Source organism: Phyllobates terribilis, unplaced genomic scaffold (genome assembly GCF_046119375.1).
Source record: "Phyllobates terribilis strain yellow unplaced genomic scaffold, ASM4611937v1 Scaffold_434__1_contigs__length_1565206, whole genome shotgun sequence".
NCBI classification, from domain to species: Eukaryota; Metazoa; Chordata; class Amphibia; order Anura; family Dendrobatidae; genus Phyllobates; species Phyllobates terribilis.
Window position 1 is genome coordinate 504,808 of NW_027363194.1, and position 27,154 is coordinate 531,961.

Genomic DNA, 27,154 nt, shown 5'->3' on the forward strand with positions numbered 1-27,154 from the left:
CTGACTTCTTTCATTTAATGCCTGCAGACTATAAAAGAGAACCCAACCCAAAAAGTTTGGTTGATTAGTCTGTGGCATTCTGTTAAACTGTTGCTTATGGCGGTCTCTGTGAGCTTCTCAGCGACATTCAGCCAGCCAGGTATCCTGCCTGCAGTAGATGGAATGTGGCAATGGAACGCTGGCTGCGCGTGTCATAATAGGCTCTGAGCCTTTATATACCTGTGCACAGCAGCAGCCACCTTCAGTCTGCTGCTGGACAGCCAGCAGCAGCAGCAGCAGGAGAGGTATGTAATCAGGAGCCCTCCTGCTAAGGGTAGACAGCTGCTCGTTCCACCCCACCCCCCGCCTTAATTGGTTCTCCTCCCTTCCAACGGTGTTGAGGCGGGTGGGAACAGCAGGGGGTGAAGGTGCTGTGTTTAAAGAGGTGGAGTTATGCAGATCTAAAACGCGTGGATTGCAGCAGCAGCAAGCCGAAAAGTGCAGGCATGTAAGGGATCTAGAGGTTGACAACATGTCTTCTTAACGGGAGTCCAGGAGCTCATCTCCACAAATGGACTTTTCAGGATCCTTGGGTGGCTCCGTAGTTTGAAACCAATTCTGGTTATCGCTTCTCGGCCTTTTGGCTAAGATCAAGTGTAGTATCTGTTCTTATCAGTTTAATATCTGATACGTCCCCTATCTGGGGACCATATATTAAATGGATTTTTAGAACAGGGAGATGGAAAAAGAGCTTGCTCTGTCCACTCCACGCATTGACCTGGTATTGCAGTATCTCCAGGACCGGTGCACCCCTTCTTTAATGCAGTTTCTAAAATCAGAAAGAATTGAATTCAATGTTTTTTGTTCATTTTGCTTGTTTGTCGGATTTTGGGATGGACTCTTTGGCTTTGCTTTTCTTCTCCTCATTGGATTTTTCATGTTCAAAGTTGCAGAAGCCAGATTACAAGCTCATTTTGGTTCAACTTCAGCAACTGTGCATTGCATTGCCATGTAATGTGATGCAATGCAATCTTTCTAGCTCTCCCTTTTTACTTCCTTTTGGATAAACAGACATATTAGGCAAGCATTTTGGAGCTTTCACCTAAATAACTACAGGTGGTGAGATAAGCTGCACAATATAATTGACCTTTCAGTATATTGTTGCACACACACCATCTATTTAGCAAATGCCCTTGTTATCAACAGCAGCCTTTTAAACTCACCTGAGCTAACAGGTATGTGCGCTGGTTACTCTGCTGCGCTTAAAATTTCTTTTTTGGTTTGCTACAATGCCTTTTCTGAAACGTTGTCTCCTTCTGCTGGAACACTGACTTCTTTCATTTAATGCCTGCAGACTATAAAAGAGAACCCAGCCCAAAAAGTTTGGTTGATTAGTCTGTGGCATTCTGTTAAACTGTTGCTTATGGCGGTCTCTGTGAGCTTCTCAGCGACATTCAGCCAGCCAGGTATCCTGCCTGCAGTAGATGGAATGTGGCAATGGAACGCTGGCTGCGCGTGTCATAATAGGCTCTGAGCCTTTATATACCTGTGCACAGCAGCAGCCACCTTCAGTCTGCTGCTGGACAGCCAGCAGCAGCAGCAGCAGGAGAGGTATGTAATCAGGAGCCCTCCTGCTAAGGGTAGACAGCTGCTCGTTCCACCCCACCCCCCGCCTTAATTGGTTCTCCTCCCTTCCAACGGTGTTGAGGCGGGTGGGAACAGCAGGGGGTGAAGGTGCTGTGTTTAAAGAGGTGGAGTTATGCAGATCTAAAACGCGTGGATTGCAGCAGCAGCAAGCCGAAAAGTGCAGGCATGTAAGGGATCTAGAGGTTGACAACATGTCTTCTTAACGGGAGTCCAGGAGCTCATCTCCACAAATGGACTTTTCAGGATCCTTGGGTGGCTCCGTAGTTTGAAACCAATTCTGGTTATCGCTTCTCGGCCTTTTGGCTAAGATCAAGTGTAGTATCTGTTCTTATCAGTTTAATATCTGATACGTCCCCTATCTGGGGACCATATATTAAATGGATTTTTAGAACAGGGAGATGGAAAAAGAGCTTGCTCTGTCCACTCCACGCATTGACCTGGTATTGCAGTATCTCCAGGACCGGTGCACCCCTTCTTTAATGCAGTTTCTAAAATCAGAAAGAATTGAATTCAATGTTTTTTGTTCATTTTGCTTGTTTGTCGGATTTTGGGATGGACTCTTTGGCTTTGCTTTTCTTCTCCTCATTGGATTTTTCATGTTCAAAGTTGCAGAAGCCAGATTACAAGCTCATTTTGGTTCAACTTCAGCAACTGTGCATTGCATTGCCATGTAATGTGATGCAATGCTATCTTTCTAGCTCTCCCTTTTTACTTCCTTTTGGATAAACAGACATATTAGGCAAGCATTTTGGAGCTTTCACCTAAATAACTACAGGTGGTGAGATAAGCTGCACAATATAATTGACCTTTCAGTATATTGTTGCACACACACCATCTATTTAGCAAATGCCCTTGTTATCAACAGCAGCCTTTTAAACTCACCTGAGCTAACAGGTATGTGCGCTGGTTACTCTGCTGCGCTTAAAATTTCTTTTTTGGTTTGCTACAATGCCTTTTCTGAAACGTTGTCTCCTTCTGCTGGAACACTGACTTCTTTCATTTAATGCCTGCAGACTATAAAAGAGAACCCAACCCAAAAAGTTTGGTTGATTAGTCTGTGGCATTCTGTTAAACTGTTGCTTATGGCGGTCTCTGTGAGCTTCTCAGCGACATTCAGCCAGCCAGGTATCCTGCCTGCAGTAGATGGAATGTGGCAATGGAACGCTGGCTGCGCGTGTCATAATAGGCTCTGAGCCTTTATATACCTGTGCACAGCAGCAGCCACCTTCAGTCTGCTGCTGGACAGCCAGCAGCAGCAGCAGCAGGAGAGGTATGTAATCAGGAGCCCTCCTGCTAAGGGTAGACAGCTGCTCGTTCCACCCCACCCCCCGCCTTAATTGGTTCTCCTCCCTTCCAACGGTGTTGAGGCGGGTGGGAACAGCAGGGGGTGAAGGTGCTGTGTTTAAAGAGGTGGAGTTATGCAGATCTAAAACGCGTGGATTGCAGCAGCAGCAAGCCGAAAAGTGCAGGCATGTAAGGGATCTAGAGGTTGACAACATGTCTTCTTAACGGGAGTCCAGGAGCTCATCTCCACAAATGGACTTTTCAGGATCCTTGGGTGGCTCCGTAGTTTGAAACCAATTCTGGTTATCGCTTCTCGGCCTTTTGGCTAAGATCAAGTGTAGTATCTTTCGAAAAGGCGGTTTTGGATGTTGGCCGCCCTAGTAGATTGATACATTATGCACACTGGGGTTTAGGCGCTTGTTAGTACGCCAGGTGGCTAATATAGTCATCTGGTGGAAAGCATGGCCCCCCAGGATCGACGCCATTGGGCCGGGGAAGATCGAAAGCCCGAAGTGTGAAGTGCCCCAGGAGTGGTGACCCTGGGGTGCCTTAACTCACTGGGATTGGGAACCCCACTTGAGTTTATGGCACATTTGCACAAGCACTTCAAATTTTCTTTCTTCGCACACACCCTTATTCCGGGCCTTTTGGCCTTAGGATGGGGAATTTTTCAATTCCCGGTCGAAGGTCCGGGCAGTATTATACTGTGAAACCTTCACTATTAATTTAATTTCTTTGTCACTGTGTGTCCACTTATTCACGTGTGTCACGTCCTACTAGGATTTTGTCGGGATGCGGTTCCCTTACGGGTTCCTCTCTTGGCAGGTCTAGGGGGGGAGTGTGTGGCCATCAGGTTCCGCTCCCCCCTGAACCCCCCTGGCTCTCCTCTTTCGGGAGGAGAGCGTTGTTGGCTCCCCTCTTCCGGGAGGAGAGCACAGTCTTTGGCTCCCAGTGCCTTGCTCGGGTGAGAACTCGGGCAGGTGCTGGGGGTAAGATTGGGTCGCCTCTGGCTTCGGCTGGAGGTGGCTTTTTGTCCCTGTTCCTCGCTGTGGCCTTTTGGCTCGGAGGGACGGGGAATGGTTTGGGGGACCCTTCTCCTTTTGGAGAGGGTTTCAAGAAGACCAGCATCCTAGTGCACTTTTTTTGTGGCACTTGTCACTTTTTTAAGCGCACTCGGGTTTTGTACACGAATTCGGGCTTTCGATAAAAAAAAAAAAATCTGTTCTTATCAGTTTAATATCTGATACGTCCCCTATCTGGGGACCATATATTAAATGGATTTTTAGAACAGGGAGATGGAAAAAGAGCTTGCTCTGTCCACTCCACGCATTGACCTGGTATTGCAGTATCTCCAGGACCGGTGCACCCCTTCTTTAATGCAGTTTCTAAAATCAGAAAGAATTGAATTCAATGTTTTTTGTTCATTTTGCTTGTTTGTCGGATTTTGGGATGGACTCTTTGGCTTTGCTTTTCTTCTCCTCATTGGATTTTTCATGTTCAAAGTTGCAGAAGCCAGATTACAAGCTCATTTTGGTTCAACTTCAGCAACTGTGCATTGCATTGCCATGTAATGTGATGCAATGCTATCTTTCTAGCTCTCCCTTTTTACTTCCTTTTGGATAAACAGACATATTAGGCAAGCATTTTGGAGCTTTCACCTAAATAACTACAGGTGGTGAGATAAGCTGCACAATATAATTGACCTTTCAGTATATTGTTGCACACACACCATCTATTTAGCAAATGCCCTTGTTATCAACAGCAGCCTTTTAAACTCACCTGAGCTAACAGGTATGTGCGCTGGTTACTCTGCTGCGCTTAAAATTTCTTTTTTGGTTTGCTACAATGCCTTTTCTGAAACGTTGTCTCCTTCTGCTGGAACACTGACTTCTTTCATTTAATGCCTGCAGACTATAAAAGAGAACCCAACCCAAAAAGTTTGGTTGATTAGTCTGTGGCATTCTGTTAAACTGTTGCTTATGGCGGTCTCTGTGAGCTTCTCAGCGACATTCAGCCAGCCAGGTATCCTGCCTGCAGTAGATGGAATGTGGCAATGGAACGCTGGCTGCGCGTGTCATAATAGGCTCTGAGCCTTTATATACCTGTGCACAGCAGCAGCCACCTTCAGTCTGCTGCTGGACAGCCAGCAGCAGCAGCAGCAGGAGAGGTATGTAATCAGGAGCCCTCCTGCTAAGGGTAGACAGCTGCTCGTTCCACCCCACCCCCCGCCTTAATTGGTTCTCCTCCCTTCCAATGGTGTTGAGGCGGGTGGGAACAGCAGGGGGTGAAGGTGCTGTGTTTAAAGAGGTGGAGTTATGCAGATCTAAAACGCGTGGATTGCAGCAGCAGCAAGCCGAAAAGTGCAGGCATGTAAGGGATCTAGAGGTTGACAACATGTCTTCTTAACGGGAGTCCAGGAGCTCATCTCCACAAATGGACTTTTCAGGATCCTTGGGTGGCTCCGTAGTTTGAAACCAATTCTGGTTATCGCTTCTCGGCCTTTTGGCTAAGATCAAGTGTAGTATCTTTTGAAAAGGCGGTTTTGGATGTTGGCCGCCCTAGTAGATTGATACATTATGCACACTGGGGTTTAGGCGCTTGTTAGTACGCCAGGTGGCTAATATAGTCATCTGGTGGAAAGCATGGCCCCCCAGGATCGACGCCATTGGGCCGGGGAAGATCGAAAGCCCGAAGTGTGAAGTGCCCCAGGAATGGTGACCCTGGGGTGCCTTAACTCACTGGGATTGGGAACCCCACTTAAGTTTATGGCACATTTGCACAAGCACTTCAAATTTTCTTTCTTCGCACACACCCTTATTCCGGGCCTTCTGGCCTTAGGATGGGGAATTTTTCAATTCCCGGTTGAAGGTCCGGGCAGTATTATACTGTGAAACCTTCACTATTTATTTAATTTCTTTGTCACTGTGTGTCCACTTATTCACGTGTGTCACGTCCTACTAGGATTTTGTCGGGATGCGGTTCCCTTACGGGTTCCTCTCTTGGCAGGTCTAGGGGGGGAGTGTGTGGCCATCAGGTTCCGCTCCCCCCTGAACCCCCCTGGCTCTCCTCTTTCGGGAGGAGAGCGTTGTTGGCTCCCCTCTTCCGGGAGGGGAGCACAGTCTTTGGCTCCCAGTGCCTTGCTCGGGTGAGAACTCGGGCAGGTGCTGGGGGTAAGATTGGGTCGCCTCTGGCTTCGGCTGGAGGTGGCTTTTTGTCCCTGTTCCTCGCTGTGGCCTTTTGGCTCGGAGGGACGGGGAATGGTTTGGGGGACCCTTCTCCTTTTGGAGAGGGTTTCAAGAAGACCAGCATCCTAGTGCACTTTTTTTGTGGCACTTGTCACTTTTTTAAGCGCACTCGGGTTTTGTACACAAATTCGGGCTTTCGATAAAAAAAAAAAAATCTGTTCTTATCAGTTTAATATCTGATACGTCCCCTATCTGGGGACCATATATTAAATGGATTTTTAGAACAGGGAGATGGAAAAAGAGCTTGCTCTGTCCACTCCACGCATTGACCTGGTATTGCAGTATCTCCAGGACCGGTGCACCCCTTCTTTAATGCAGTTTCTAAAATCAGAAAGAATTGAATTCAATGTTTTTTGTTCATTTTGCTTGTTTGTCGGATTTTGGGATGGACTCTTTGGCTTTGCTTTTCTTCTCCTCATTGGATTTTTCATGTTCAAAGTTGCAGAAGCCAGATTACAAGCTCATTTTGGTTCAACTTCAGCAACTGTGCATTGCATTGCCATGTAATGTGATGCAATGCTATCTTTCTAGCTCTCCCTTTTTACTTCCTTTTGGATAAACAGACATATTAGGCAAGCATTTTGGAGCTTTCACCTAAATAACTACAGGTGGTGAGATAAGCTGCACAATATAATTGACCTTTCAGTATATTGTTGCACACACACCATCTATTTAGCAAATGCCCTTGTTATCAACAGCAGCCTTTTAAACTCACCTGAGCTAACAGGTATGTGCGCTGGTTACTCTGCTGCGCTTAAAATTTCTTTTTTGGTTTGCTACAATGCCTTTTCTGAAACGTTGTCTCCTTCTGCTGGAACACTGACTTCTTTCATTTAATGCCTGCAGACTATAAAAGAGAACCCAACCCAAAAAGTTTGGTTGATTAGTCTGTGGCATTCTGTTAAACTGTTGCTTATGGCGGTCTCTGTGAGCTTCTCAGCGACATTCAGCCAGCCAGGTATCCTGCCTGCAGTAGATGGAATGTGGCAATGGAACGCTGGCTGCGCGTGTCATAATAGGCTCTGAGCCTTTATATACCTGTGCACAGCAGCAGCCACCTTCAGTCTGCTGCTGGACAGCCAGCAGCAGCAGCAGCAGGAGAGGTATGTAATCAGGAGCCCTCCTGCTAAGGGTAGACAGCTGCTCGTTCCACCCCACCCCCCGCCTTAATTGGTTCTCCTCCCTTCCAACGGTGTTGAGGCGGGTGGGAACAGCAGGGGGTGAAGGTGCTGTGTTTAAAGAGGTGGAGTTATGCAGATCTAAAACGCATGGATTGCAGCAGCAGCAAGCCGAAAAGTGCAGGCATGTAAGGGATCTAGAGGTTGACAACATGTCTTCTTAACGGGAGTCCAGGAGCTCATCTCCACAAATGGACTTTTCAGGATCCTTGGGTGGCTCCGTAGTTTGAAACCAATTCTGGTTATCGCTTCTCGGCCTTTTGGCTAAGATCAAGTGTAGTATCTTTTGAAAAGGCGGTTTTGGATGTTGGCCGCCCTAGTAGATTGATACATTATGCACACTGGGGTTTAGGCGCTTGTTAGTACGCCAGGTGGCTAATATAGTCATCTGGTGGAAAGCATGGCCCCCCAGGATCGACGCCATTGGGCCGGGGAAGATCGAAAGCCCGAAGTGTGAAGTGCCCCAGGAATGGTGACCCTGGGGTGCCTTAACTCACTGGGATTGGGAACCCCACTTGAGTTTATGGCACATTTGCACAAGCACTTCAAATTTTCTTTCTTCGCACACACCCTTATTCCGGGCCTTCTGGCCTTAGGATGGGGAATTTTTCAATTCCCGGTTGAAGGTCCGGGCAGTATTATACTGTGAAACCTGCACTATTTATTTAATTTCTTTGTCACTGTGTGTCCACTTATTCACGTGTGTCACGTCCTACTAGGATTTTGTCGGGATGCGGTTCCCTTACGGGTTCCTCTCTTGGCAGGTCTAGGGGGGGAGTGTGTGGCCATCAGGTTCCGCTCCCCCCTGAACCCCCCTGGCTCTCCTCTTTCGGGAGGAGAGCGTTGTTGGCTCCCCTCTTCCGGGAGGGGAGCACAGTCTTTGGCTCCCAGTGCCTTGCTCGGGTGAGAACTCGGGCAGGTGCTGGGGGTAAGATTGGGTCGCCTCTGGCTTCGGCTGGAGGTGGCTTTTTGTCCCTGTTCCTCGCTGTGGCCTTTTGGCTCGGAGGGACGGGGAATGGTTTGGGGGACCCTTCTCCTTTTGGAGAGGGTTTCAAGAAGACCAGCATCCTAGTGCACTTTTTTTGTGGCACTTGTCACTTTTTTAAGCGCACTCGGGTTTTGTACACGAATTCGGGCTTTCGATAAAAAAAAAAAAATCTGTTCTTATCAGTTTAATATCTGATACGTCCCCTATCTGGGGACCATATATTAAATGGATTTTTAGAACAGGGAGATGGAAAAAGAGCTTGCTCTGTCCACTCCACGCATTGACCTGGTATTGCAGTATCTCCAGGACCGGTGCACCCCTTCTTTAATGCAGTTTCTAAAATCAGAAAGAATTGAATTCAATGTTTTTTGTTCATTTTGCTTGTTTGTCGGATTTTGGGATGGACTCTTTGGCTTTGCTTTTCTTCTCCTCATTGGATTTTTCATGTTCAAAGTTGCAGAAGCCAGATTACAAGCTCATTTTGGTTCAACTTCAGCAACTGTGCATTGCATTGCCATGTAATGTGATGCAATGCTATCTTTCTAGCTCTCCCTTTTTACTTCCTTTTGGATAAACAGACATATTAGGCAAGCATTTTGGAGCTTTCACCTAAATAACTACAGGTGGTGAGATAAGCTGCACAATATAATTGACCTTTCAGTATATTGTTGCACACACACCATCTATTTAGCAAATGCCCTTGTTATCAACAGCAGCCTTTTAAACTCACCTGAGCTAACAGGTATGTGCGCTGGTTACTCTGCTGCGCTTAAAATTTCTTTTTTGGTTTGCTACAATGCCTTTTCTGAAACGTTGTCTCCTTCTGCTGGAACACTGACTTCTTTCATTTAATGCCTGCAGACTATAAAAGAGAACCCAACCCAAAAAGTTTGGTTGATTAGTCTGTGGCATTCTGTTAAACTGTTGCTTATGGCGGTCTCTGTGAGCTTCTCAGCGACATTCAGCCAGCCAGGTATCCTGCCTGCAGTAGATGGAATGTGGCAATGGAACGCTGGCTGCGCGTGTCATAATAGGCTCTGAGCCTTTATATACCTGTGCACAGCAGCAGCCACCTTCAGTCTGCTGCTGGACAGCCAGCAGCAGCAGCAGCAGGAGAGGTATGTAATCAGGAGCCCTCCTGCTAAGGGTAGACAGCTGCTCGTTCCACCCCACCCCCCGCCTTAATTGGTTCTCCTCCCTTCCAACGGTGTTGAGGCGGGTGGGAACAGCAGGGGGTGAAGGTGCTGTGTTTAAAGAGGTGGAGTTATGCAGATCTAAAACGCGTGGATTGCAGCAGCAGCAAGCCGAAAAGTGCAGGCATGTAAGGGATCTAGAGGTTGACAACATGTCTTCTTAACGGGAGTCCAGGAGCTCATCTCCACAAATGGACTTTTCAGGATCCTTGGGTGGCTCCGTAGTTTGAAACCAATTCTGGTTATCGCTTCTCGGCCTTTTGGCTAAGATCAAGTGTAGTATCTGTTCTTATCAGTTTAATATCTGATACGTCCCCTATCTGGGGACCATATATTAAATGGATTTTTAGAACAGGGAGATGGAAAAAGAGCTTGCTCTGTCCACTCCACGCATTGACCTGGTATTGCAGTATCTCCAGGACCGGTGCACCCCTTCTTTAATGCAGTTTCTAAAATCAGAAAGAATTGAATTCAATGTTTTTTGTTCATTTTGCTTGTTTGTCGGATTTTGGGATGGACTCTTTGGCTTTGCTTTTCTTCTCCTCATTGGATTTTTCATGTTCAAAGTTGCAGAAGCCAGATTACAAGCTCATTTTGGTTCAACTTCAGCAACTGTGCATTGCATTGCCATGTAATGTGATGCAATGCTATCTTTCTAGCTCTCCCTTTTTACTTCCTTTTGGATAAACAGACATATTAGGCAAGCATTTTGGAGCTTTCACCTAAATAACTACAGGTGGTGAGATAAGCTGCACAATATAATTGACCTTTCAGTATATTGTTGCACACACACCATCTATTTAGCAAATGTCCTTGTTATCAACAGCAGCCTTTTAAACTCACCTGAGCTAACAGGTATGTGCGCTGGTTACTCTGCTGCGCTTAAAATTTCTTTTTTGGTTTGCTACAATGCCTTTTCTGAAACGTTGTCTCCTTCTGCTGGAACACTGACTTCTTTCATTTAATGCCTGCAGACTATAAAAGAGAACCCAACCCAAAAAGTTTGGTTGATTAGTCTGTGGCATTCTGTTAAACTGTTGCTTATGGCGGTCTCTGTGAGCTTCTCAGCGACATTCAGCCAGCCAGGTATCCTGCCTGCAGTAGATGGAATGTGGCAATGGAACGCTGGCTGCGCGTGTCATAATAGGCTCTGAGCCTTTATATACCTGTGCACAGCAGCAGCCACCTTCAGTCTGCTGCTGGACAGCCAGCAGCAGCAGCAGCAGGAGAGGTATGTAATCAGGAGCCCTCCTGCTAAGGGTAGACAGCTGCTCGTTCCACCCCACCCCCCGCCTTAATTGGTTCTCCTCCCTTCCAACGGTGTTGAGGCGGGTGGGAACAGCAGGGGGTGAAGGTGCTGTGTTTAAAGAGGTGGAGTTATGCAGATCTAAAACGCGTGGATTGCAGCAGCAGCAAGCCGAAAAGTGCAGGCATGTAAGGGATCTAGAGGTTGACAACATGTCTTCTTAACGGGAGTCCAGGAGCTCATCTCCACAAATGGACTTTTCAGGATCCTTGGGTGGCTCCGTAGTTTGAAACCAATTCTGGTTATCGCTTCTCGGCCTTTTGGCTAAGATCAAGTGTAGTATCTTTTGAAAAGGCGGTTTTGGATGTTGGCCGCCCTAGTAGATTGATACATTATGCACACTGGGGTTTAGGCGCTTGTTAGTACGCCAGGTGGCTAATATAGTCATCTGGTGGAAAGCATGGCCCCCCAGGATCGACGCCATTGGGCCGGGGAAGATCGAAAGCCCGAAGTGTGAAGTGCCCCAGGAATGGTGACCCTGGGGTGCCTTAACTCACTGGGATTGGGAACCCCACTTGAGTTTATGGCACATTTGCACAAGCACTTCAAATTTTCTTTCTTCGCACACACCCTTATTCCGGGCCTTCTGGCCTTAGGATGGGGAATTTTTCAATTCCCGGTTGAAGGTCCGGGCAGTATTATACTGTGAAACCTGCACTATTTATTTAATTTCTTTGTCACTGTGTGTCCACTTATTCACGTGTGTCACGTCCTACTAGGATTTTGTCGGGATGCGGTTCCCTTACGGGTTCCTCTCTTGGCAGGTCTAGGGGGGGAGTGTGTGGCCATCAGGTTCCGCTCCCCCCTGAACCCCCCTGGCTCTCCTCTTTCGGGAGGAGAGCGTTGTTGGCTCCCCTCTTCCGGGAGGGGAGCACAGTCTTTGGCTCCCAGTGCCTTGCTCGGGTGAGAACTCGGGCAGGTGCTGGGGGTAAGATTGGGTCGCCTCTGGCTTCGGCTGGAGGTGGCTTTTTGTCCCTGTTCCTAGCTGTGGCCTTTTGGCTCGGAGGGACGGGGAATGGTTTGGGGGACCCTTCTCCTTTTGGAGAGGGTTTCAAGAAGACCAGCATCCTAGTGCACTTTTTTTGTGGCACTTGTCACTTTTTTAAGCGCACTCGGGTTTTGTACACGAATTCGGGCTTTCGATAAAAAAAAAAAAATCTGTTCTTATCAGTTTAATATCTGATACGTCCCCTATCTGGGGACCATATATTAAATGGATTTTTAGAACAGGGAGATGGAAAAAGAGCTTGCTCTGTCCACTCCACGCATTGACCTGGTATTGCAGTATCTCCAGGACCGGTGCACCCCTTCTTTAATGCAGTTTCTAAAATCAGAAAGAATTGAATTCAATGTTTTTTGTTCATTTTGCTTGTTTGTCGGATTTTGGGATGGACTCTTTGGCTTTGCTTTTCTTCTCCTCATTGGATTTTTCATGTTCAAAGTTGCAGAAGCCAGATTACAAGCTCATTTTGGTTCAACTTCAGCAACTGTGCATTGCATTGCCATGTAATGTGATGCAATGCTATCTTTCTAGCTCTCCCTTTTTACTTCCTTTTGGATAAACAGACATATTAGGCAAGCATTTTGGAGCTTTCACCTAAATAACTACAGGTGGTGAGATAAGCTGCACAATATAATTGACCTTTCAGTATATTGTTGCACACACACCATCTATTTAGCAAATGCCCTTGTTATCAACAGCAGCCTTTTAAACTCACCTGAGCTAACAGGTATGTGCGCTGGTTACTCTGCTGCGCTTAAAATTTCTTTTTTGGTTTGCTACAATGCCTTTTCTGAAACGTTGTCTCCTTCTGCTGGAACACTGACTTCTTTCATTTAATGCCTGCAGACTATAAAAGAGAACCCAACCCAAAAAGTTTGGTTGATTAGTCTGTGGCATTCTGTTAAACTGTTGCTTATGGCGGTCTCTGTGAGCTTCTCAGCGACATTCAGCCAGCCAGGTATCCTGCCTGCAGTAGATGGAATGTGGCAATGGAACGCTGGCTGCGCGTGTCATAATAGGCTCTGAGCCTTTATATACCTGTGCACAGCAGCAGCCACCTTCAGTCTGCTGCTGGACAGCCAGCAGCAGCAGCAGCAGGAGAGGTATGTAATCAGGAGCCCTCCTGCTAAGGGTAGACAGCTGCTCGTTCCACCCCACCCCCCGCCTTAATTGGTTCTCCTCCCTTCCAACGGTGTTGAGGCGGGTGGGAACAGCAGGGGGTGAAGGTGCTGTGTTTAAAGAGGTGGAGTTATGCAGATCTAAAACGCGTGGATTGCAGCAGCAGCAAGCCGAAAAGTGCAGGCATGTAAGGGATCTAGAGGTTGACAACATGTCTTCTTAACGGGAGTCCAGGAGCTCATCTCCACAAATGGACTTTTCAGGATCCTTGGGTGGCTCCGTAGTTTGAAACCAATTCTGGTTATCGCTTCTCGGCCTTTTGGCTAAGATCAAGTGTAGTATCTGTTCTTATCAGTTTAATATCTGATACGTCCCCTATCTGGGGACCATATATTAAATGGATTTTTAGAACAGGGAGATGGAAAAAGAGCTTGCTCTGTCCACTCCACGCATTGACCTGGTATTGCAGTATCTCCAGGACCGGTGCACCCCTTCTTTAATGCAGTTTCTAAAATCAGAAAGAATTGAATTCAATGTTTTTTGTTCATTTTGCTTGTTTGTCGGATTTTGGGATGGACTCTTTGGCTTTGCTTTTCTTCTCCTCATTGGATTTTTCATGTTCAAAGTTGCAGAAGCCAGATTACAAGCTCATTTTGGTTCAACTTCAGCAACTGTGCATTGCATTGCCATGTAATGTGATGCAATGCTATCTTTCTAGCTCTCCCTTTTTACTTCCTTTTGGATAAACAGACATATTAGGCAAGCATTTTGGAGCTTTCACCTAAATAACTACAGGTGGTGAGATAAGCTGCACAATATAATTGACCTTTCAGTATATTGTTGCACACACACCATCTATTTAGCAAATGCCCTTGTTATCAACAGCAGCCTTTTAAACTCACCTGAGCTAACAGGTATGTGCGCTGGTTACTCTGCTGCGCTTAAAATTTCTTTTTTGGTTTGCTACAATGCCTTTTCTGAAACGTTGTCTCCTTCTGCTGGAACACTGACTTCTTTCATTTAATGCCTGCAGACTATAAAAGAGAACCCAACCCAAAAAGTTTGGTTGATTAGTCTGTGGCATTCTGTTAAACTGTTGCTTATGGCGGTCTCTGTGAGCTTCTCAGCGACATTCAGCCAGCCAGGTATCCTGCCTGCAGTAGATGGAATGTGGCAATGGAACGCTGGCTGCGCGTGTCATAATAGGCTCTGAGCCTTTATATACCTGTGCACAGCAGCAGCCACCTTCAGTCTGCTGCTGGACAGCCAGCAGCAGCAGCAGCAGGAGAGGTATGTAATCAGGAGCCCTCCTGCTAAGGGTAGACAGCTGCTCGTTCCACCCCACCCCCCGCCTTAATTGGTTCTCCTCCCTTCCAACGGTGTTGAGGCGGGTGGGAACAGCAGGGGGTGAAGGTGCTGTGTTTAAAGAGGTGGAGTTATGCAGATCTAAAACGCGTGGATTGCAGCAGCAGCAAGCCGAAAAGTGCAGGCATGTAAGGGATCTAGAGGTTGACAACATGTCTTCTTAACGGGAGTCCAGGAGCTCATCTCCACAAATGGACTTTTCAGGATCCTTGGGTGGCTCCGTAGTTTGAAACCAATTCTGGTTATCGCTTCTCGGCCTTTTGGCTAAGATCAAGTGTAGTATCTGTTCTTTTAAGAACACAAGAGCTACGATCTACACTTGACGAGAGCGATCGAACTCGGAAGGAGAAGAGCTTCGGAGCCCAGCTGACATCGGAGAACGAAGGCGGATATCGGTGGGAGGAAGAAGCTCTAAAGAATCCAGAAGAAGACGAAGACTCGGAGAAGAATCGGGCTGTCCTGTGGAATCTTCGAGGAAGAAAATCATCGAGACAAAGACCTTTCAGGGAATTTGTCCAGAACACGACGGGAGAAGAATCTGCATAGCTCCACCCATTCCGGGAAGAGTTCCAGATCCAGCTCCAAGAAGTAACTGCAGGAGGAAAGCCATGGCAAGCGCTGCGAGGAAGGCCGAAAAGAAGAGCCTGGAGCTGGGGACAGCCAGGAGGGCCCAGCCAGGAGCCGATTCTGACCCCAAGGACTCTGCCTCCACGACTGGCCAGCAGAAGGGACCCCAGAAGCCCCGCCACGAAGCTCCAGCCCTGGAGCCATGGATGCGGCAGACGGTGGCCCTGAAGCTGAAGGAAGTGGATGGGAGGGTGCCGGACATGTCCTCGGACGTGTTCTGCCCGAAGATGCTGCTGGATCGAGGCTTCTCCAGGTCGGACACCCTCAGCATCCAGACCTTCTTGACGGGGATCTTCTTCGTCACCTTCGCCACTGTGAACACCTGCAGGAGGTTCTGGGAAATGGTAAGCGCAAAAGGACCGGATAATTCTTTCTCTGCCTTTACAGGTAGCTGCCCTATCCAGAGGGATGAAAGGAGGATCACGGTCTCCATGCGCAACCCGCACACCCCAGGCCAAGACATCTGTACCTTCCTGAGACGCTTCTGTTTGGTTGTGAAGGAACCCTCTCACATCCTGAATGGACTCGGCTTCTGGACAGGTAAGTGGTCGGTGACCGTTAGACTTCACAGGGACCTGGCGTACTCAGACGGACTTCGGCACCTGCCCCCGACATTCTCCCTGGGCAACTCCTACGGCCTCATCTATTACCCGGACATGCCGCGGAACTGCAGGAGATGCGGCAAGAACGGCCACGAGATGAAGGACTGCAAGGAGGATGCCTGCAGGATTTGTCGAGTGACGGGACACAGCTCGAAGGACTGCCCGAAGAAGACGTCCTGCAACCTGTGTGGGCTGGCGGCTCATCTGTACAAGGATTGCCCCAGGCGTGAGAGATCCTGGGCATCGGTGGTTGCGACGACCCCAGCTACGGAGGACAAGGCCCCGACGACCAGGCCTGTGAAGGTCAAGGACGCGACGACCAAGGCCCCAGCGGCCAAGGCCGAGACGACCAAGGCCAAAGCGGTCAAGGAGTCGGTGGCCAAAGCCCCAACGACGGTCCCAGCAGCTCCGAAGCAGAAGAAAAAGTCAAAGGAGGGTAAGAGTTCTGTCACCCCTCTCTCGATCCCTCCCCCTGCCACCCCCGTCCAATCCCCCCCCACCCCGGCCACCCCTGCTGAGGATTCCACTTCCTCTTCCTCCTTCCCCTACTCCTCAGCAGGTGTCCTTTCCCCTGCCCCGGCAGCCACTCTCCCTCCCCAGACCATGGTAGCGGTGGAATTAACCTTTCCTCCACCCGCCGCTATCTATTCCGAGGAGGATTTTCCCCTTCTTGTCTCCCCAGTTCCAACCCGGGGAAAGAGGAAGGTGGAGGACAGCCCTGCTACTGAATCCTCCAAAAAGAAGATTCTGGATTTCGTAGGCGAAAAGGAGGATACCCTCCCTGAGCCAGAAGAGATGGAGCACATGGTTGAGACCCTGGTGGCCGAGCCAGAAGAGGAGGAACTGGTGGTCGCCGAGATCGAGGCCGCGCTGCTTGACCAGATGGAGGAAGAGGGCCTGCTGGTGATCCCGTCACCAGCAGTCAACACCGACGAGGGACCACCCGACCGGAGTGGTAACTAAGGTGTATTGCCTGCGCTAACTTTTTCTTTTTTCCCTACATGATGGCTAATATTAACTTATTTTCCATTAATGTCAGGAGCATCAAGGACAAGTTCAGACGTCAGACTATTTATGCCTTCCTTACTTCCCAGTTGTGTGATGTTTATATGTTGCAGGAATGTTCCCTTCCCTCCTCTAGGTCCTTCAAACATCTGGCCAGGGAGTGGTCCCACGGTCCATCCTACTGGTCCGGTGGGGGTGACTGCAAGTCTGCGGGGGTCGCAATTCTGATCAGGGGGGGCGCATTCACGCTTGAGTCCGTCCAGGAGCTCATCTGCGGCAGGGCTCTTGTTGTAGATGGCAACTGGGCGGGAGAACCTGTCAGGTTCATCAACGTGTATGCGTCCCCACTGAAGAATGAGCGTTTGGAGCTTTTCCAGACCCTGCGGCTTCAGCTTGCCACCACCAGGACCTTAGTGATGGCCGGGGATTTCAACTGCCCCATCGAGGAGGACGGTCGTAGTTCTGGCACATCTGCCAAGTTGGACATCACGTCCAAGCTGCTCATCGAGATGGTAACCGAGGCCTCTCTTCAGGACGTGGTGGGCTCCATGGGGAGAGGCTCCACGAACTATTCGTGGAGCCGACCCGATGGCTCACTCCGCTCCAGGATTGACTTTGTGTTCACCTCTCGGGCAGTCAGGCAGAGTAGGCACTCGATGGTCTCCTGCTTCTTCTCCGACCACAGAGCCATTCACTTACAAGGTGTCCTCGGCGACGGTTTTCCGTCCGGCCCCGGCTCCTGGAAGCTGAATTGTGCTCTGCTGGCTCAGGATGAAGTCGTGGAGGAGCTGAGAGCAGCCTACGCAATGTGGCAGTCCTACAAGGGTAGCTTCCAAACAGTCTCTGATTGGTGGGAATATGTTAAACTTGAGTTTCGCTGTTTCTTTCAGGCCAAGGGTCGACAACAGGCGTGTGAGAAGAGGAGGGACTTCAGAGGGCTGCAGCGCGAGCTGCGGTCGCTGCAGGACCTTCTTCACTGCGGCTGGGACGTGAGGGAGGAGCTGGAGGAGACCAAGAAGAGCCTGAAAAGGCACTTTGAGGAGGAGTCCAAGCGAATCATCTTCCGTTCCAAAGTGGAGAATCTGGAGAAGGGTGAGAAATGTAACTCATTCTTTTTCAGGAAACTTCATGCCGGTCACACGCCCCTGAACGAGCTGCGAGACGAGAGCGTAAACATGCGACGTGGGAAGGAGGACGTGATGAGGGTCGTCAGCGACTTCTACAGCGAACTCTACTCCCACAAGACTACCGACCCCGACGCTGCTGATAAGTTCCTGTCAGGTATCACTAACCATCTTGATCCTGCAGGCACGGCAGCCTTGGACAAACCTCTGATGGTGGGCGAATTGCTCTCTGCCGCTAAATCCTTTAGGACCGGCAGGACCCCGGGCAGTGATGGTCTTCCAGCGGAGCTCTATGTAGCGCTGGGAGACCTCATCTGTCCGGACCTGTTGGACCTGTACGAGGAGATGGTGGTGGAGGGTAGAATGCCTCCATCTTTGAGGGAAGGAATGGTCACGATCCTGTACAAGCGGAAGGGAGAGAGGTGCGACCTGAGGAATTGGCGTCCCATCACTCTGCTCAACGTGGACTACAAGATCCTGGCCAAGACGATGGCGACACGACTTAAGACGGTCATCGGACGGATCATCCACCCGGACCAGACCTGCGGCATCCCTGGACGTCGCATCGCAGACAGCCTCGCTCTCGTGCGGGACACGGTCGAGTACATCAAGGTCCGCCGCGCACACGCGGCCCTGGTCTCCTTGGATCAGGAGAAGGCCTTCGACCGGGTTTCCCACGAGTTCATGGGCCGAGCTCTGCACCAGTTAGGTTTGGGTAACATGTTTTGTTCGTATGTCCGTCTGATGTATTTTGATATCCACAGCTCGGTGTTGGTGAACGGCTGGAAGACTGACCCCTTCCCTGTCCTCTCTGGGGTCAGACAAGGCTGCCCTCTATCACCTCTTCTTTTTGTTTGTGTTATAGAACTCTTCGCAGAGGCTATCCGGCAGAATGGAGAGATCAGAGGGATCACCGCACCGGGTCCGGGACGACACGAGGTCAAGTGCTCGCTCTACATGGACGACGTCACCGTCTTCTGCGCTGATCGTGGTTCAGTCGACGCCCTCATCCAGACGTGTGAGAGGTTCGGCCGGGCTTCAGGGGCCAAAGTCAACTGCAGGAAGTCGGAAGCCATGCTCTTCGGGGATTGGCAGCCGGCCTCCTCCGCCCCCTTCCCCTTCAACATTCAACCGGATTTCCTCAAGGTGCTGGGAGTCTGGTTCGGGAAGGAAGGAGCGGCCCTCAAGTCCTGGCAAGAACGCTTGGCCAAGGTGAAGCAACGGATCGGACTCTGGAGCCTCAGACACCTCACTTGTGAGGGTAAGGCACTCATCCTGCGTAATGAGGTCCTGCCCGTCTTGCAGTACACGGCGCAGGCCTGGCCCCCACACGTCACTGTGTGCAGGGCCATTACCAGGACAGTGTTTCACTTTGTCTGGGGATCCAAGATGGACAGAGTCAGGCGGGCCGTCATGTACAAGGAGCCTCGCAAGGGTGGGAAGGGCGTTCCAGATATCCCCACCCTCCTGCGATCCTCTTTTGTGTGTGATTGTGTCCGCCGGACTTTGCAAGTCAAGAATGGCTCCGCGGGCAGGTCCATGTCTCGCTTCTTCCTGCTTCCTCTTTGGAGGCGACTCGGCTGGGACAAGTGGGACAGCTCCTTCCCCTACAACTGGACGACGCCATGGTTCTACGGAGACGTCGTTCGATTTGTGGGGGAGCATCAACTGGAGGGACTCAAGCCCGACTTGTGGAAGCCCAAAACTATCCACAAGCTAATCAGAGCCAAGGATGACGTGGAGAACATCACAGGACTTCACCAGGACACGCTGGAGACTGTGTGGACAAATGTGTCGTCTGACAGGCTGACCAACGGGCACAAGGACTTGTCGTGGATGGCGATTCAGGGCGGACTGCCCGTCCGGTCATTCATGCATGCCCGGAACCTGTGCAAGACCCAGTACTGCCCAAGGTGCCCCTTCGTGGAGGAAACATCTTTGAACACTTTTTGGGACTGCGGATTTGCACAGCGCCTATTGACTGCACTTGAGGACGACCTGAGGAACTCTGTCCCCAGGGCGAGCCTATCGCACCATTCTGTGCTTTACGGACTCTTCCCTGGGGTTCATACCGTCGGAGCCATCCAGGAGGCTTGGCGCCTTATGAACTGCTTCAAGGATGCCGTTTGGGTCGCCAGGAACCGGCTCATCTTGAGGAGGGAGAGGATGTCCATCCAGGACTGCCGCAGGCTGATCCACAGCCTGCTCAGAGACTATTCCATCATGGACGGTCCGGAGGACGAGGACGAGGACTAAACCCCTCCTCCCCCTCTCCCCTTATGTGTCTTGTCTTTCAATAAAGCTTCGGGCCTGTGATTTTCCCCTCCCCATCCCCTTTTTCCCAATCCCCATCCCTTATCACGGTTCGTCGTACTGTATTGATTGACATGCTTTTTCTTTCAGATTGAGTGTTTTGTGTAGCATAGGGGTGTGATGTGTCTAGTTAGTGCGTCGTATCCTCATGCTATGTAAATATGATGTAGAATTCTGTGTGTACTGGGCTGCGGCACTGTACACTGTCTGTTAACTTATTTTTTGTGCTAATAAAAGATATATTCAATCAAAAAATCTGTTCTTATCAGTTTAATATCTGATACGTCCCCTATCTGGGGACCATATATTAAATGGATTTTTAGAACAGGGAGATGGAAAAAGAGCTTGCTCTGTCCACTCCACGCATTGACCTGGTATTGCAGTATCTCCAGGACCGGTGCACCCCTTCTTTAATGCAGTTTCTAAAATCAGAAAGAATTGAATTCAATGTTTTTTGTTCATTTTGCTTGTTTGTCGGATTTTGGGATGGACTCTTTGGCTTTGCTTTTCTTCTCCTCATTGGATTTTTCATGTTCAAAGTTGCAGAAGCCAGATTACAAGCTCATTTTGGTTCAACTTCAGCAACTGTGCATTGCATTGCCATGTAATGTGATGCAATGCTATCTTTCTAGCTCTCCCTTTTTACTTCCTTTTGGATAAACAGACATATTAGGCAAGCATTTTGGAGCTTTCACCTAAATAACTACAGGTGGTGAGATAAGCTGCACAATATAATTGACCTTTCAGTATATTGTTGCACACACACCATCTATTTAGCAAATGCCCTTGTTATCAACAGCAGCCTTTTAAACTCACCTGAGCTAACAGGTATGTGCGCTGGTTACTCTGCTGCGCTTAAAATTTCTTTTTTGGTTTGCTACAATGCCTTTTCTGAAACGTTGTCTCCTTCTGCTGGAACACTGACTTCTTTCATTTAATGCCTGCAGACTATAAAAGAGAACCCAACCCAAAAAGTTTGGTTGATTAGTCTGTGGCATTCTGTTAAACTGTTGCTTATGGCGGTCTCTGTGAGCTTCTCAGCGACATTCAGCCAGCCAGGTATCCTGCCTGCAGTAGATGGAATGTGGCAATGGAACGCTGGCTGCGCGTGTCATAATAGGCTCTGAGCCTTTATATACCTGTGCACAGCAGCAGCCACCTTCAGTCTGCTGCTGGACAGCCAGCAGCAGCAGCAGCAGGAGAGGTATGTAATCAGGAGCCCTCCTGCTAAGGGTAGACAGCTGCTCGTTCCACCCCACCCCCCGCCTTAATTGGTTCTCCTCCCTTCCAACGGTGTTGAGGCGGGTGGGAACAGCAGGGGGTGAAGGTGCTGTGTTTAAAGAGGTGGAGTTATGCAGATCTAAAACGCGTGGATTGCAGCAGCAGCAAGCCGAAAAGTGCAGGCATGTAAGGGATCTAGAGGTTGACAACATGTCTTCTTAACGGGAGTCCAGGAGCTCATCTCCACAAATGGACTTTTCAGGATCCTTGGGTGGCTCCGTAGTTTGAAACCAATTCTGGTTATCGCTTCTCGGCCTTTTGGCTAAGATCAAGTGTAGTATCTGTTCTTATCAGTTTAATATCTGATACGTCCCCTATCTGGGGACCATATATTAAATGGATTTTTAGAACAGGGAGATGGAAAAAGAGCTTGCTCTGTCCACTCCACGCATTGACCTGGTATTGCAGTATCTCCAGGACCGGTGCACCCCTTCTTTAATGCAGTTTCTAAAATCAGAAAGAATTGAATTCAATGTTTTTTGTTCATTTTGCTTGTTTGTCGGATTTTGGGATGGACTCTTTGGCTTTGCTTTTCTTCTCCTCATTGGATTTTTCATGTTCAAAGTTGCAGAAGCCAGATTACAAGCTCATTTTGGTTCAACTTCAGCAACTGTGCATTGCATTGCCATGTAATGTGATGCAATGCTATCTTTCTAGCTCTCACTTTTTACTTCCTTTTGGATAAACAGACATATTAGGCAAGCATTTTGGAGCTTTCACCTAAATAACTACAGGTGGTGAGATAAGTTGCACAATATAATTGACCTTTCAGTATATTGTTGCACACACACCATCTATTTAGCAAATGCCCTTGTTATCAACAGCAGCCTTTTAAACTCACCTGAGCTAACAGGTATGTGCGCTGGTTACTCTGCTGCGCTTAAAATTTCTTTTTTGGTTTGCTACAATGCCTTTTCTGAAACGTTGTCTCCTTCTGCTGGAACACTGACTTCTTTCATTTAATGCCTGCAGACTATAAAAGAGAACCCAACCCAAAAAGTTTGGTTGATTAGTCTGTGGCATTCTGTTAAACTGTTGCTTATGGCGGTCTCTGTGAGCTTCTCAGCGACATTCAGCCAGCCAGGTATCCTGCCTGCAGTAGATGGAATGTGGCAATGGAACGCTGGCTGCGCGTGTCATAATAGGCTCTGAGCCTTTATATACCTGTGCACAGCAGCAGCCACCTTCAGTCTGCTGCTGGACAGCCAGCAGCAGCAGCAGCAGGAGAGGTATGTAATCAGGAGCCCTCCTGCTAAGGGTAGACAGCTGCTCGTTCCACCCCACCCCCCGCCTTAATTGGTTCTCCTCCCTTCCAACGGTGTTGAGGCGGGTGGGAACAGCAGGGGGTGAAGGTGCTGTGTTTAAAGAGGTGGAGTTATGCAGATCTAAAACGCGTGGATTGCAGCAGCAGCAAGCCGAAAAGTGCAGGCATGTAAGGGATCTAGAGGTTGACAACATGTCTTCTTAACGGGAGTCCAGGAGCTCATCTCCACAAATGGACTTTTCAGGATCCTTGGGTGGCTCCGTAGTTTGAAACCAATTCTGGTTATCGCTTCTCGGCCTTTTGGCTAAGATCAAGTGTAGTATCTGTTCTTATCAGTTTAATATCTTATACGTCCCCTATCTGGGGACCATATATTAAATGGATTTTTAGAACAGGGAGATGGAAAAAGAGCTTGCTCTGTCCACTCCACGCATTGACCTGGTATTGCAGTATCTCCAGGACCGGTGCACCCCTTCTTTAATGCAGTTTCTAAAATCAGAAAGAATTGAATTCAATGTTTTTTGTTCATTTTGCTTGTTTGTCGGATTTTGGGATGGACTCTTTGGCTTTGCTTTTCTTCTCCTCATTGGATTTTTCATGTTCAAAGTTGCAGAAGCCAGATTACAAGCTCATTTTGGTTCAACTTCAGCAACTGTGCATTGCATTGCCATGTAATGTGATGCAATGCTATCTTTCTAGCTCTCCCTTTTTACTTCCTTTTGGATAAACAGACATATTAGGCAAGCATTTTGGAGCTTTCACCTAAATAACTACAGGTGATGAGATAAGCTGCACAATATAATTGACCTTTCAGTATATTGTTGCACACACACCATCTATTTAGCAAATGCCCTTGTAATCAACAGCAGCCTTTTAAACTCACCTGAGCTAACAGGTATGTGCGCTGGTTACTCTGCTGCGCTTAAAATTTCTTTTTTGGTTTGCTACAATGCCTTTTCTGAAACGTTGTCTCCTTCTGCTGGAACACTGACTTCTTTCATTTAATGCCTGCAGACTATAAAAGAGAACCCAACCCAAAAAGTTTGGTTGATTAGTCTGTGGCATTCTGTTAAACTGTTGCTTATGGCGGTCTCTGTGAGCTTCTCAGCGACATTCAGCCAGCCAGGTATCCTGCCTGCAGTAGATGGAATGTGGCAATGGAACGCTGGCTGCGCGTGTCATAATAGGCTCTGAGCCTTTATATACCTGTGCACAGCAGCAGCCACCTTCAGTCTGCTGCTGGACAGCCAGCAGCAGCAGCAGCAGGAGAGGTATGTAATCAGGAGCCCTCCTGCTAAGGGTAGACAGCTGCTCGTTCCACCCCACCCCCCGCCTTAATTGGTTCTCCTCCCTTCCAACGGTGTTGAGGCGGGTGGGAACAGCAGGGGGTGAAGGTGCTGTGTTTAAAGAGGTGGAGTTATGCAGATCTAAAACGCGTGGATTGCAGCAGCAGCAAGCCGAAAAGTGCAGGCATGTAAGGGATCTAGAGGTTGACAACATGTCTTCTTAACGGGAGTCCAGGAGCTCATCTCCACAAATGGACTTTTCAGGATCCTTGGGTGGCTCCGTAGTTTGAAACCAATTCTGGTTATCGCTTCTCGGCCTTTTGGCTAAGATCAAGTGTAGTATCTGTTCTTATCAGTTTAATATCTTATACGTCCCCTATCTGGGGACCATATATTAAATGGATTTTTAGAACAGGGAGATGGAAAAAGAGCTTGCTCTGTCCACTCCACGCATTGACCTGGTATTGCAGTATCTCCAGGACCGGTGCACCCCTTCTTTAATGCAGTTTCTAAAATCAGAAAGAATTGAATTCAATGTTTTTTGTTCATTTTGCTTGTTTGTCGGATTTTGGGATGGACTCTTTGGCTTTGCTTTTCTTCTCCTCATTGGATTTTTCATGTTCAAAGTTGCAGAAGCCAGATTACAAGCTCATTTTGGTTCAACTTCAGCAACTGTGCATTGCATTGCCATGTAATGTGATGCAATGCTATCTTTCTAGCTCTCCCTTTTTACTTCCTTTTGGATAAACAGACATATTAGGCAAGCATTTTGGAGCTTTCACCTAAATAACTACAGGTGATGAGATAAGCTGCACAATATAATTGACCTTTCAGTATATTGTTGCACACACACCATCTATTTAGCAAATGCCCTTGTAATCAACAGCAGCCTTTTAAACTCACCTGAGCTAACAGGTATGTGCGCTGGTTACTCTGCTGCGCTTAAAATTTCTTTTTTGGTTTGCTACAATGCCTTTTCTGAAACGTTGTCTCCTTCTGCTGGAACACTGACTTCTTTCATTTAATGCCTGCAGACTATAAAAGAGAACCCAACCCAAAAAGTTTGGTTGATTAGTCTGTGGCATTCTGTTAAACTGTTGCTTATGGCGGTCTCTGTGAGCTTCTCAGCGACATTCAGCCAGCCAGGTATCCTGCCTGCAGTAGATGGAATGTGGCAATGGAACGCTGGCTGCGCGTGTCATAATAGGCTCTGAGCCTTTATATACCTGTGCACAGCAGCAGCCACCTTCAGTCTGCTGCTGGACAGCCAGCAGCAGCAGCAGCAGGAGAGGTATGTAATCAGGAGCCCTCCTGCTAAGGGTAGACAGCTGCTCGTTCCACCCCACCCCCCGCCTTAATTGGTTCTCCTCCCTTCCAACGGTGTTGAGGCGGGTGGGAACAGCAGGGGGTGAAGGTGCTGTGTTTAAAGAGGTGGAGTTATGCAGATCTAAAACGCGTGGATTGCAGCAGCAGCAAGCCGAAAAGTGCAGGCATGTAAGGGATCTAGAGGTTGACAACATGTCTTCTTAACGGGAGTCCAGGAGCTCATCTCCACAAATGGACTTTTCAGGATCCTTGGGTGGCTCCGTAGTTTGAAACCAATTCTGGTTATCGCTTCTCGGCCTTTTGGCTAAGATCAAGTGTAGTATCTGTTCTTATCAGTTTAATATCTGATACGTCCCCTATCTGGGGACCATATATTAAATGGATTTTTAGAACAGGGAGATGGAAAAAGAGCTTGCTCTGTCCACTCCACGCATTGACCTGGTATTGCAGTATCTCCAGGACCGGTGCACCCCTTCTTTAATGCAGTTTCTAAAATCAGAAAGAATTGAATTCAATGTTTTTTGTTCATTTTGCTTGTTTGTCGGATTTTGGGATGGACTCTTTGGCTTTGCTTTTCTTCTCCTCATTGGATTTTTCATGTTCAAAGTTGCAGAAGCCAGATTACAAGCTCATTTTGGTTCAACTTCAGCAACTGTGCATTGCATTGCCATGTAATGTGATGCAATGCTATCTTTCTAGCTCTCCCTTTTTACTTCCTTTTGGATAAACAGACATATTAGGCAAGCATTTTGGAGCTTTCACCTAAATAACTACAGGTGGTGAGATAAGCTGCACAATATAATTGACCTTTCAGTATATTGTTGCACACACACCATCTATTTAGCAAATGCCCTTGTTATCAACAGCAGCCTTTTAAACTCACCTGAGCTAACAGGTATGTGCGCTGGTTACTCTGCTGCGCTTAAAATTTCTTTTTTGGTTTGCTACAATGCCTTTTCTGAAACGTTGTCTCCTTCTGCTGGAACACTGACTTCTTTCATTTAATGCCTGCAGACTATAAAAGAGAACCCAACCCAAAAAGTTTGGTTGATTAGTCTGTGGCATTCTGTTAAACTGTTGCTTATGGCGGTCTCTGTGAGCTTCTCAGCGACATTCAGCCAGCCAGGTATCCTGCCTGCAGTAGATGGAATGTGGCAATGGAACGCTGGCTGCGCGTGTCATAATAGGCTCTGAGCCTTTATATACCTGTGCACAGCAGCAGCCACCTTCAGTCTGCTGCTGGACAGCCAGCAGCAGCAGCAGCAGGAGAGGTATGTAATCAGGAGCCCTCCTGCTAAGGGTAGACAGCTGCTCGTTCCACCCCACCCCCCGCCTTAATTGGTTCTCCTCCTTTCCAACGGTGTTGAGGCGGGTGGGAACAGCAGGGGGTGAAGGTGCTGTGTTTAAAGAGGTGGAGTTATGCAGATCTAAAACGCGTGGATTGCAGCAGCAGCAAGCCGAAAAGTGCAGGCATGTAAGGGATCTAGAGGTTGACAACATGTCTTCTTAACGGGAGTCCAGGAGCTCATCTCCACAAATGGACTTTTCAGGATCCTTGGGTGGCTCCGTAGTTTGAAACCAATTCTGGTTATCGCTTCTCGGCCTTTTGGCTAAGATCAAGTGTAGTATCTGTTCTTATCAGTTTAATATCTGATACGTCCCCTATCTGGGGACCATATATTAAATGGATTTTTAGAACAGGGAGATGGAAAAAGAGCTTGCTCTGTCCACTCCACGCATTGACCTGGTATTGCAGTATCTCCAGGACCGGTGCACCCCTTCTTTAATGCAGTTTCTAAAATCAGAAAGAATTGAATTCAATGTTTTTTGTTCATTTTGCTTGTTTGTCGGATTTTGGGATGGACTCTTTGGCTTTGCTTTTCTTCTCCTCATTGGATTTTTCATGTTCAAAGTTGCAGAAGCCAGATTACAAGCTCATTTTGGTTCAACTTCAGCAACTGTGCATTGCATTGCCATGTAATGTGATGCAATGCTATCTTTCTAGCTCTCCCTTTTTAC

The 27,154-nt window shown here is 48.3% G+C and overlaps 14 non-coding genes and 5 pseudogenes across 14 annotated transcripts; all 19 read left to right on the forward strand.

The window, feature by feature from the left end:
* Positions 1–603: 603 nt before the first annotated feature.
* On the forward strand, positions 604–794 carry LOC141227846 (U2 spliceosomal RNA). The gene has a single exon (XR_012294817.1). It is a non-coding gene; the product is annotated as a U2 spliceosomal RNA (small nuclear RNA).
* Positions 795–1,909: 1,115 nt separating this feature from the next.
* Positions 1,910–2,100, forward strand: LOC141227847 (U2 spliceosomal RNA). Its single transcript, XR_012294818.1, has one exon. It is a non-coding gene; the product is annotated as a U2 spliceosomal RNA (small nuclear RNA).
* Positions 2,101–3,215: 1,115 nt separating this feature from the next.
* Positions 3,216–3,307, forward strand: LOC141227956 (U2 spliceosomal RNA; annotated as a pseudogene).
* A 789-nt stretch (positions 3,308–4,096) lies between these two features.
* Positions 4,097–4,281, forward strand: LOC141227913 (U2 spliceosomal RNA). The gene has a single exon (XR_012294875.1). It is a non-coding gene; the product is annotated as a U2 spliceosomal RNA (small nuclear RNA).
* Positions 4,282–5,396: 1,115 nt separating this feature from the next.
* On the forward strand, positions 5,397–5,488 carry LOC141227946 (U2 spliceosomal RNA; annotated as a pseudogene).
* Positions 5,489–6,277: 789 nt separating this feature from the next.
* Positions 6,278–6,462, forward strand: LOC141227905 (U2 spliceosomal RNA). Its single transcript, XR_012294869.1, has one exon. It is a non-coding gene; the product is annotated as a U2 spliceosomal RNA (small nuclear RNA).
* Positions 6,463–7,577: 1,115 nt separating this feature from the next.
* LOC141227947 (U2 spliceosomal RNA) lies at positions 7,578–7,669 on the forward strand (annotated as a pseudogene).
* Positions 7,670–8,458: 789 nt separating this feature from the next.
* Positions 8,459–8,643, forward strand: LOC141227914 (U2 spliceosomal RNA). Its single transcript, XR_012294876.1, has one exon. It is a non-coding gene; the product is annotated as a U2 spliceosomal RNA (small nuclear RNA).
* A 1,115-nt stretch (positions 8,644–9,758) lies between these two features.
* LOC141227848 (U2 spliceosomal RNA) lies at positions 9,759–9,949 on the forward strand. The gene has a single exon (XR_012294819.1). It is a non-coding gene; the product is annotated as a U2 spliceosomal RNA (small nuclear RNA).
* A 1,115-nt stretch (positions 9,950–11,064) lies between these two features.
* Positions 11,065–11,156, forward strand: LOC141227948 (U2 spliceosomal RNA; annotated as a pseudogene).
* Positions 11,157–11,945: 789 nt separating this feature from the next.
* LOC141227915 (U2 spliceosomal RNA) lies at positions 11,946–12,130 on the forward strand. The gene has a single exon (XR_012294877.1). It is a non-coding gene; the product is annotated as a U2 spliceosomal RNA (small nuclear RNA).
* Positions 12,131–13,245: 1,115 nt separating this feature from the next.
* On the forward strand, positions 13,246–13,436 carry LOC141227849 (U2 spliceosomal RNA). The gene has a single exon (XR_012294820.1). It is a non-coding gene; the product is annotated as a U2 spliceosomal RNA (small nuclear RNA).
* Positions 13,437–14,551: 1,115 nt separating this feature from the next.
* LOC141227937 (U2 spliceosomal RNA) lies at positions 14,552–14,629 on the forward strand (annotated as a pseudogene).
* A 5,564-nt stretch (positions 14,630–20,193) lies between these two features.
* LOC141227895 (U2 spliceosomal RNA) lies at positions 20,194–20,386 on the forward strand. Its single transcript, XR_012294863.1, has one exon. It is a non-coding gene; the product is annotated as a U2 spliceosomal RNA (small nuclear RNA).
* A 1,115-nt stretch (positions 20,387–21,501) lies between these two features.
* LOC141227850 (U2 spliceosomal RNA) lies at positions 21,502–21,692 on the forward strand. The gene has a single exon (XR_012294821.1). It is a non-coding gene; the product is annotated as a U2 spliceosomal RNA (small nuclear RNA).
* Positions 21,693–22,807: 1,115 nt separating this feature from the next.
* On the forward strand, positions 22,808–22,998 carry LOC141227885 (U2 spliceosomal RNA). The gene has a single exon (XR_012294854.1). It is a non-coding gene; the product is annotated as a U2 spliceosomal RNA (small nuclear RNA).
* Positions 22,999–24,113: 1,115 nt separating this feature from the next.
* On the forward strand, positions 24,114–24,304 carry LOC141227887 (U2 spliceosomal RNA). The gene has a single exon (XR_012294856.1). It is a non-coding gene; the product is annotated as a U2 spliceosomal RNA (small nuclear RNA).
* A 1,115-nt stretch (positions 24,305–25,419) lies between these two features.
* LOC141227852 (U2 spliceosomal RNA) lies at positions 25,420–25,610 on the forward strand. Its single transcript, XR_012294823.1, has one exon. It is a non-coding gene; the product is annotated as a U2 spliceosomal RNA (small nuclear RNA).
* A 1,115-nt stretch (positions 25,611–26,725) lies between these two features.
* LOC141227853 (U2 spliceosomal RNA) lies at positions 26,726–26,916 on the forward strand. Its single transcript, XR_012294824.1, has one exon. It is a non-coding gene; the product is annotated as a U2 spliceosomal RNA (small nuclear RNA).
* Positions 26,917–27,154: the final 238 nt, after the last annotated feature.